Raw genomic sequence first — 11,241 nt, 5'->3', positions numbered from 1 at the left:
TAACTTACTTACATGCGTACATACATAGCTGCTACTAACTTCGCAAATACCATTTTCTCAGTTGTGTTCTGAATTCTGAGTCTTAAAATAGTTTGGGTTTTTTTTACTGTGGATCTTGAACATGATGTCAGCATTTAATTTGTTTACTAAGTGTCGTGGTTCAAGCCCAGCCAGCAACTTGGAACCACGCAGCCGCTTGCTCACTCCCCCCCTTTTCCTTCCTCCCCCCGCTCCCGGAGGGATGGGGAGGAGAATTGGAGGAATGTAACTCCCACGAGTTGAGATAACAGCTCTCCAGTAACTAAGGTATAATACAAATCACTACTGCTACCAATAATAATGATAAGAGGAATAACAAGGGAAAAGGACACAACCGCTCACCACCCGCCGACCGATACCCAGCCCGACCCGAGCAGCGATCTGGGCCTTCCGGGTAACTCCCCCCAGTTTCTATACTGGGCATGACGTGCTGTGGTATGGAATACCCCTTTGCCCAGTTTGGGTCAGGTGTCCTGTCTCTGCTTCCTCCTGGCTTCCCCTCCTCTCTGGCAAAGCATGAGACTGAGAAAGTCCTTGGTCAGAGTAAACATTACTTAGCAACAACTAAAAACATCGGTGTTATCAGCATTGTTCCCAGACTGAAAGTCAAAACCACAGCACTGCACCAGCTACTAAGAAGGAGAAAAAATGACTGCTGTAGCTGAACCCAGGACACTAAGAAATTAAGAAACTTAACTATGAAATTATACTGTGGGCAGCTAATGTGAGGGTAAAAAAATGACTGAAATTTGTAACGTGTAGATCATTCTTTTAAGGAGTGTAATGAGCAAAGCAGCAGTAGGATGTCTGTTACGAAGTGATTGCTGAAATGAGTAATTGTCACTGAAGGGTTTTTTGTTATTGCCAGAGCTGTGACTATCTCTGGAAATTTTACTTTTAGTTTCATTGTTTACACAGTAATGGTGCATTAAGATGTCAAGTCAAAATATTTTTTTTCCTAGTCCTTCTGTTCTGGTAGTTCATTTGGGAATGTATACTTCTGGAACTGCAGTGCTTGGAACCACCACACTTCTTTTAAAGTTTCTGAATATTTGTGTGTTCCTGATCTTCTGAGAGCAAAACTTTATAGGTTTCTTCTTTAGTTGTTGCAGACTTCTTAAACTGGTTTGCCTTTAAAAAAACACAACACATTTCTTCTGTGGGTGACGATGACTTTGGAGTCTTCTGTTAATGAGTATGATAAAACAAGCCATGTGAAAATAGCCAATCCCTAAATACATTCTGAGGATTTGTGTGACATTCCCGTTGCATTTCTGTTAAACTTCTCTCCCCATTTTTTCTGTTTGTTTCTGTCTCAAATTTATGCATAAAAGGATTACTACATTTAGGAGCTTTCTTTAGGGACATGGTTGCGCAAGGTCAGCCGACTTAAGGTGCTGCAGCATATAGGGTCATGACTCTTGTGAAAATGAGGTCACTGTGGTAAAAGGCAATGTCTTAATTTTCTATTTTTTTCAAAGGGGTATATATGCTTTATTATAATGGACTGGGAACTCCCTAGGAATACTGTTTATTGACAGAATTAATAACAAACTAGTAGAGACTGATAGCATTAGTTTATCATTAGGGACAGACCTTTCCTCATCAAGGTGACAACCAGTTTTGTAAGCTTACTCTTGCCTTTGTAGAGCCTGACATATAAACTGTCAGAGACAGGGCAAATAATGCAGTCTCACTAAGCTAGGCATCAGTAAGAATAGGACTCTTGGCAGTTATAAATACTGAAATGTTTTTCTGCACAGACAGAAACACAGTGTGAGAACTGTATGACGTGTGGCAACATCCCAAGATTTATCAAGCCTGTCTGTACTAATGAAAGTTGTTGTGTATGTTATGGTGTACAGATGGCTTTGCACTTTCTGATGGGTTTTACAATTCAAGTATTTTTGTGCTGCCTTTTTTTTTTTACTTCTGAAGTTCCATTCTCCATCCAATAATGTCCTCAAAGCCATTTAAAACCAAATAAACAGCTAATTCATATGCTGTCATTGAGTAATTGTGGCCAAAGCAAAACCTTATTTTTTGCACGATACATACTGTCAAATTGGTGAGAGAGGGAAAAACCAATAGAGTGACTTGGTAGAAGTTGATCTGGGTTTATTTTAGCTTTCCAGCTAAGAAAGACTAAATTGCACATTCAGGTGGTTAGCAGGAGTGTAGCCGTCAAGTCACTGTAAGCAACTCCTCCCCTCCGTTTAGCACTTGTGAGGCCACAGATAGACTATTGTGTCCCATTTTGTCACCATGAAGGTTATCAAGCACTGGAACGGGTGCCTAGAGACTTGTGAAATCTTTATGCTTGGAGATGCACAAAACTGGGTTGGATTCTGAGCAAACTGACCCAACTTAAAAGTTTAGTTAAGTGCCAGCATGTCTCTACTTTGAGTGAAGGGCTGGACCAGTGACTTCCAGAGGTCCCTTCCAACCTAAGTTGTTCTGTGGGCTCTACTCATTAAACTGGAATCTGGAAAAGATAGGAAAGTTGAAGTGCTTAATTACAAATACAGAGTTCTTTTTAACATCATACATGATTGCCTAGAGTATGAAAAGCCATTCAAATTCCTCAGATTTTCAATTATACCCTCTGATCTCACTGAAATGGTATAAGATCTCTTCAGCACAGTTTACTTTGATTTAACTTTCTGCAAATTTTCACATGTCTGTATAATCTGAAGATTAACAAGCTGCCTTGGACTGCTTTCTTAAATTGAGACACTAGAAAAGAGTGAACAACTATAAACTGTTGGTACTACCTCTGGCAGCGTAGTGAAGGCCAGTGTTTTCTTTAAGCATTTGTAGCTGAGGAGGGTCAGAAGCAGAGCAGAAGTGGTGGTGAGCTCTTTAAATTAATTTTTCCCAGCTCCCTTTCAGCCCTATGAGCTTCCTATAGCCCGATCAGATATGACAGGAATGGGGAAGGCTAGCAGGGAGCAGCTTCTGTCTTGCTTCCTCATCAGCTTCTGCCCATTTTATACAAAGCTGTGCAATGTTTCAGCCACTTGATCAGACAGTTAGTGCAGGTTTGTGAGAGTCCACAAACATCCACGTGGATGGGCTGAAAAGTATGAGTGGAGTGGGAAGCAAACTACTGGGAAGGAGGACTGTGAGGGTACTGTGGGTGCTGCAGGTATACCTGCTACCACCTTGCGCGTGACTGTCGTAGCTGGAATGGTGCTTGTTTGTTCCCACTTTGGGTTCTTCAGGAACACTGTTAAAAAGCTGCAGCAATGAGAAGCTTGCGAGTCAAGAATTGCTCAGTTTCTTCTTGCAGTTCTGTCTGTAACTAAATGCTCAGCAGCAGTCCACTTAAACATTTCTTCATTCCTTAAATCAGGACTGCTCATCAGTCTGGATGTTTTGCAACCCATCAGCTTTTCCAGGACTTCAAAAGCGTCCAGAAAGGGGTGGGAAGGTGGGGAGAATATGTCAATGGAATTTGCTTGTGCTGTGGTAGGAATTGGGAGCAGTTTGAGCTCTCCTCACCTGACTTTCTTCACTTCTGCCTCACTTCACCATTTGTGGCTCAGAGTATCCCGTGTTCTCTGACAAAGATGCTCATTCTGTCAGGTGGGTTTTGTGTTACTGGCTTGTTTTATTGTGTGTTCCATAGGGGGCTTGCCAATGGAATTGCATGAAACTGTCAATTTAGCGTTAAAGTAGTATTTTAAGATAAGATAATTCATATTATGGAATTAATATAATTCATATTATGAAAATGAATGTTTTTTTGATGCCTAGCTGCAATATAGTAACTAAGATGTTACTTTCATTTCCAAGGATAAACTGTCATATTTCAGATACCCATTGCACAGTGAATTTTTCATTTTCAGTGACTGATTACAATAAGTGCGTTTGACAAGCAGAGTTCTATTAAGTAATACAGTCTTTGATATTACTATCTACATATTTTATAGTGCCATTTTAAATGGACTCTTCAAAATTAGCTTATCTTCTGTAAAGCCCATATAGGTAAAAGTACTCGGTTTCAAGGTAAATAGGAAGGAAATAATCAGTGTTTCATTTTACAGTCCTCCTTTCGTTTGTTTTTTCACTTGGATAGAGGAAGAATAAAAACAAAGGGCATTTGTTATCTAGCAAAACTCAGAAGCTATTTCACATGAAAATATAATGAGTGTGACAGGCTACAAATAGCATTGAGCATGAATCTCTTACAGAAGAAAGGAGGAATGTCCTTTGGTATATTTACTTCAATCAGCTCTAATAAGGCTTGCTTTATGTGTTTTATGCATCCGCCGTCATAATTATAAATCCTTGACATTTTAGCACTGGCATTTATATCTGCCAGGGAAGCTACCTAGAGTCAACCCTCAAGGAATATCTGCATTGTTACTATGGATCTCCATAACAGCTCTCAAGTAGTTACTAAGTGGCTTAAAAAATTACATATCAGTCATGCTTGAAGGGCTCATCAAACTTTGCCACAAATATCAATGTTAAGTACCCAATCAGCTGCATTGTTTGAAGTACAGTCACGTGCGCCCACGAAGGAATAGTTTGGACAGGAAGAAGTATATGAGGTCTCATCAATCAGATAGTTTTGTGGGGTTTTTTTGCCATAACCTTTTAAAAAAGATTAAAAAGAAACCAGCCCCAAAACCTGCCAGTTTAGCTACAGGGGAAATAAGCTACAGGGAAGATAAGGATATCTTTTTATTTTGATCACACACAAGAACAACAGCTGGACTTTCTGAAAAACATGCACAAAAGGGTTTTCTCAGGCATGATTTCCTAGTAATTTTTTAAAAAAAATATATATATATTTAATTTATTTTTAACCTAGAGTAGTTAGAATAGTAGAATAGTTAAGGACTGTCCCAAAAAAGCAATTAACCTCCCCCTCTCCCCCAAAACAATAGGAACCACCACAACCCCCTAAGCCCGTAACAAACACCACAAGAAAAGCCACAAGAGAAATTACAGCAGGCTGTTAAGGAACTCTGGTTCATAAATTTAGTTAGTTTCCCAAATTCAATGACAAGACTGAGAGCTAAATGCAAGACTCACAGTAACAAAACAGTCTGGAAGTTTTGATCTCGCTGAAGTAATGGAGAGTTCAAACCCCTTCCCATGGCTGTTGATGTCAGTAATGACAAATGTAAATCCAGGGAAGTGCAGTCAGCACGGGTCTTCAGCAAACAAAAATGGTTGGGTGCCTGGTAGTGCCACAGCACAGGCACAGCAGGAGGGCTGGGGAAGAAGCTCCAGAGGTTTAACATGCAGCCCTTTTCCTTACATACGGCTGTCTCTAACTAATTCTTTCTTAAGTATAGTAAGTGGTAGGCAAGAAGAGGAACTCCAGATTTCTTGGGAAATAGATGTGCCGATTAAAATGTGAAGACTGGAAACAAATCATATCTCATTGCTTGGATAAGCTTTTACAGCTTACTGATAATTTGTAAATCTCAGCCTAATTTATGAAGGAAATTAGTATTTAAGGTATTACCACTTGCCATGGTGCCAGGTTATGACGAAATACGAATGTTTGAAGCATTTGGGAGTATTGAGGACCTTCAGTGGCCCTGTGCATTTAAACCAAAATAAAGCCTGCAGGGCTCTACCAGTCCTGGCATCATATTTTACCCTCAGTTCTTCATTTTGTTCTCTGCTTTGTCCCTTGGGTTGTGCCAAAACAGCTGCACTGTCACTTGGGTAAGGATCCCTCCCTCCCACTGGCACACTGCTTTCCCTTCCTCCATAAAGAGCTGGGACTTGGGCTGGGTCTGGTCTCTCTTTTTTGGGCATGCTGCTTCTCTTCCTGTGTGGTGTTTTCCTTGTATCCTTGAAAAGTTCTGAGAGCAGAGGCTTCCAGTGTTTATACTGTGTGCAGCAGGATTCTGTTCTTGGCTAGTTTTAGACAGTACCAAAATAAATCTGAATAATAAGGGTAGGAAAAGTGTCAGGTGGTCTTTGGGAAAGATACTTTGGTATATGTAATCTTGGCATGTAGGTAAACAAGATGATCTAATCACCATAGCTTTCATGTAATGTATCTGTAATTTGTTTTCATATGTAGGTGTGAAGGAAGGCTGCCATATGGTGTGTATATTGGTATTTTTCCTTGACAGCCTTTATTTTAAGTTAAAGGAATTCCAAGGCAAGAATACCATTTCAAATACTTATCAGTATATACCAGAAGAATACCTTGAAAGAATATTGAAGAAAGGCTGTGGAGCTCCAGGAAAGTTTTAAATTGAAAAATTAAAGAACACTTTCATCCATTTTTGAGGTACCCTAATTACCTTAGTTCTGTCTATGTTGCACTGTTACCAGTCTTTCATCTTTTAACCATTTGAACAGGAGTCTTTCATAAGTAATATATGAAATCTTATTTTACATTAATGGGTTTGTGGAGTTCTGAGACAACTTCCACAGTGGCTTTATGAAGTGAGGGGTTTTTTGTTCAATGTATGATACACTTTACTCTTGGTCTTCTTGCCTCGATCTAAAGTGTTTTTGTCTCCTTGTGGGCATAATTTAAAATTATACCCTATCCCTGTAGAAGAGTTTCTGTTAGAAAGATGAACTCCTTGAAAGAACTGCAGAAGCATTCTTGCTGTTGTGTTCAGACTTCATGACACATACATGCACAGCACTCTAGTATGCTGCCAGTGGAGTAAGGGAACAAACATAGAATCATAGAATAGTTAGGGTTGGAAAGGACCTTAAGATCATCTAGTTCCAACTTCCCCGCCATGAGCAGTGACACCACACGCTAAACTATGTTGCCCAAGGCTCTGTCCAACCTGGCCTTGAACACCTCCAGGGTTGGAGCATTCACAAGTTCCTTGGGCAAACTATTCCAGTGCCTCACCACCCTCACTGTGAAGAACTTCTTCCTTATATCTCACCTAAACTTCCCCTGTTTAAGTTTAAAGCCATTACCCCTTGTCCTACCACTACAGTCCCTAACAAAGGAGACAGAGATACGTCACTACTGCAGGATTAGTGACAACAGCAATCTTAAGGAGAGATGTCAGTTCAGTGATGTTGAGAGAAATCTGCTTTGAGTGGTTCACAGAGCTGAAGCAGCTGGAGGATGGAGAGTTTTCTTCATGGTTTAGTTCCCTGAACAGACCCACCGTGGATCCAGCAAGTTGTAGCACTTGCGTGAAGGAGCAGTAGAAACTAGTGGTTGGGGAAGGAGGAAAGCGAGACCACAGCAGCCTCAAAGTAAACATCAGATTTTGAACTTAAGATAGCCGGGTGCAAAGTGGTGGCTAAAGAAGTAACTTTGCCTTTATCTTGTGTTAGCACTGGTGCTCAAGTGTCTTAGATGGCTGGAGTAAAGAACTGAGCTGGCCAAACAAATAATCTTGCTAAAAGAAATGGGGAAAAGAAGAAAGAATCCCTTTTACCATTTTTAATTGGTCATATGTAGGTTGCTGTCAGCTGCAGCCTTTCTCTTGTGTCTGGTTGTGTGGAGGTACAAGCACGTGGGGAGAACTGATGATTTTTTTTCTTTTCTTATTTCAATCTTTGGTGTATTCTGGTATTACTGTGTCACATGTGTCTTTCTACCTCTGTTATGTATGTGTACGTACATAAATACAACATTAATCCTACAGATTCCAAATTGAGAGATCAGAGAGCAAGGTAATGTGATGCTGTGATGAACATCATTTTCTGCTGTAGCTTGAGCCATTGCTTCTCCTTATGTCATGAAGTTCAGTGAAATAGTCACTGAGCTACTCATTCACCCCTCCTGACAGCTCTTTGTTAAGATGCGAGCACTTTGTATACAAAGTCTTTGTTAATTGACCCAAAAAAGGGAGAATATTTTTGCTGCACCATTTTTTAAGTAACTAATAGTCACCCCCACAGGAGCACTGGCTGTCAGAGTTATAGAAATGGTTAAAAAAACCCAAACCCCAGACAAATAGCCTGTTGCTTAAATGAGCCTTTGAAGTCACAGACAGGGAGCATCTGAACAGGATACGAACATGTATTGAAAAAATGGTCAATTTTGCTATGTTTCATTGTCCATAGTGAGAGAAGAATGTAAATAAAGTTTTGAATGTGAAAAAATTAAAAGGAAGAATATCCATCCAGCTTGGGTGAAAAATTTAAGTTGAGCATTTAATTCCTTTTTGTGATTTTGAATATATCATTCCAGCTGTTGAAAATTGCATCTTTTCAATCACATACTGATGTTAGCCTATGACTGAGAACTTCTCTTAGGGATTTTACCCTGACAGTAATTGAAAGCTGATTAATTTAATTGCAAGCAAGCTTTTATTTTGCCATTTCTTCCTTAGTACCTTGTGTACATGCCTGGTGTTCGGGGTCAGAAAGGAAATAGTGGTGTCTGTTTTCTAATTCAGTGGAAAAATGCTAGTAAAATATACAGGTTTTAACCTTATTAACAGTAATTTAGTTGTCAAAAGTGTAGTTTGAAGAGAGAAATAATTATGAAACCTTTTATTTAAAATGGTGTGTAGGGCAATGGAAAGTCAGCTGTTTCTGGTTTAACAGACAAGTGCCTTGCAGCAAGATCTGTAAAGTTCTGCTATTTGTTCAAAGGTGAGGATGTTTTTCTTTGAAATTCTGAAGCGAAACAAAATTGTTTATACTTAATTGAGCTTAATTAGCAAGCACTAAACCAAAACTGATGCAACTGTAATTTGTAAGGCCTTATTTTTACTGCTGCTTGTGTGTGTGGTGTATATGCCAGTACACGGTGAAGGATGGCTGCAGTGTGCATGTATGAGCCGTGAGCTAGAACATGGTTCTGCAGCCGCCCGCAAACAGAGCAACAACAAAGCTGCTGCGGCTTTACAGAGTCGAGCGCTACTAGTTTTGAAAGGGCTGAGCCCCTGGAAGATGTAACGTTTCACAGGGGAACAGGGCTAGCGGAACACTTTGTCTTGTGTGTGTTTTTAAGTGAAACATTGCATCACTTTTCTGTATCTAGTGGCCAGTAGTTCCCTGGGGTAAAACATGCTGCTGCTTTGTACTGGGTCCCTTTCAATCAGTGATGTCATTGTCTTCTATTGGTATTTAACTACCTTTTTGTATATGAGGGTTGACGTTAATCAAATGTGTGTGTTGCTGTGTTTGGGAATATAGTAGTGTAATTTTTGCATAATCTTGTTTTACTTTTCTGCAAGTTTTGCAATTTAAATGTCAGTAAACTATTGAAAGAGCTGTGCCGTAGGACATCATACAAAGATTTTGAATTAAATTTGGCCATACTACATTGCTTTGTTTTGAGTTTGCTACTTACAATCAACAAAAATGCTGATAAAATAGAACTGTTCATTATTGTTGCCTTCTGTTGTGACTATCAGTCAGTCACAGTGTGTCAGTATCAGTAGGGGGGAGTTTAGTAATCAATAAATTATAGAAAAGCGCTAAATTTTGATGATTTATTGATTGCCTAGGTAACTTGTAGGTTGTTAATAAATAGAGATTACAGTAATACTGGTGTAGAACCATTTTACCTGTACAGAACTACATAGATATCTTTCATAGTAAATATTCAGGTTCTTTAAATAACCTTGAAAAAAAGGAGCCGCTTAAGCACAGCAAAGTGTACAAACTCACAACAGAGCAGCAGCATAAGTTCTACAGCTTACAAGTGTCTAGAGCAATATTTTTGGTGTGTTGGGAAAAAAAATCTGCTGACCTACTGAACTCTCAATATTTATAAATATTGAACTGGGAAAGAATAAGCCAGTGTTGCAAACAGTGTTGTTGTTTTCATATGTTTGTGGAGGATTTCTTAATGTGTGCTGAAGTTCTTTTTCATCAGAAGAGGTTGGCAGTCTGTTCCAATTAAAGAATTTTCCATACTGGAAATGAGAAGTCAATTACTAGAGTTATTTTTGAATAGTTGATTTACATAACCTTAATTGTATTCATTCCATTTGAAAGGCTGAAGCAGATATTCATAATACTTTGATTAGCAGCGTATTTATCATGTTAGGCTTGCTACCAATAAGGTGCTTCTGCAGTCCTGAAGGAGTTCTTTCCAGTATAAACATTACGGAAAACAAATGGCTGTTTATTTCATTGGTGAGGAGAGGCATTGCATCTTTCCTACCTCCACATGTGATACTGAGGTATCTCCTTTCCACTTCTTGCAAAAAAAATGGGAGTTTATCTCTAGATGATGTTAATTTACTAATGGTGTTTTCCATACTGTAAAGAAATACATTTTGCTCTTTAAAAAAACCCCAAACTGTCAAAATAGTGCCAGGGCATAAGATTGTGAACTGTGGGCTTTTCACTGAAGTTGCTCAAAGTTGCTTTTCACTGAAGTTTTTGTAATTACAACATCAGTGTGCGTCTGGTTTCTCTTTCTGGAGTTAACTACTATATGTTTGGGGGCTTTTGAGTCTGAGGTAGTGCTTGCATATTTCCACTTAACAGTTCCTGCTGGTCTTCTCCATCAGTTCGTCTAATTTTTTGGAGCCACTTTTCTTACTTTCAGCCATAAGAAACTTCCCCTCTTTCAGTCGGGCGTGAGGCCTTTGTGATTTAGCTCAGATGAAATCATCTTCCGGCCATTTGTTGGGCTGTATCACAGGTGTTTGCCTGCTGTTGGCCCACACCACAGTGAGGGCCCTGCCTGCTCCAGCGCCGGGTATGGAAGCTGAGTGATGGCATGGATGTGGTTGGGAAGTGGGGTGGTGGCAGAGTTGTCCTTCTCCCAGCTCTGCTGTGGGAGTTGGGAGGAGCTGATGTGTCTCCATCTGCTGAGTCTTCTTGGTAGGTAAATGAAAGCGGCAGCCACCTTAACATGCAGAACTGTTATAATCATTAAGCCATTTGCAATCCTTCCATATAATTAAGTGGGTGAAGATCTAGGGGGTTTATCCACTGTGTTTTCTGTATGTCAGTTTGCCTGAACCCAACCCGTTTCTGTCGAGTTGTCAAGGCAGTTGTTTGAATTGTAACCTCTTAGCTCTTGGGAAGTGTCACACAACACTAGGGCAGGTGCTTAAGGGATCCTTAGTGGACCAACACCACAAAAAAGTTGTTGTTACAATCAAAACTTTATTTTAACCTGGACCTTCTGCAGGTCGGGTCCTCTTACAAAACTAACACCCAAACCCCTCTGCAGATGGGTTCGTTCGCTGATCTCCCAGAGCCTGTCCTTTGGACACCTCAACCATAACCCGAGCTGTGGGCACTCACAGAGGAGCCCCTCAGCAGGCC

Source organism: Nestor notabilis, unplaced genomic scaffold, assembly GCF_000696875.1.
Source record: "Nestor notabilis isolate BGI_N333 unplaced genomic scaffold, ASM69687v1 scaffold11504, whole genome shotgun sequence".
Lineage (NCBI taxonomy): Eukaryota > Metazoa > Chordata > Aves > Psittaciformes > Psittacidae > Nestor > Nestor notabilis.
The sequence above is the reverse complement of the archived record's forward strand: the minus strand, read 5'-3'. Positions refer to the sequence as shown.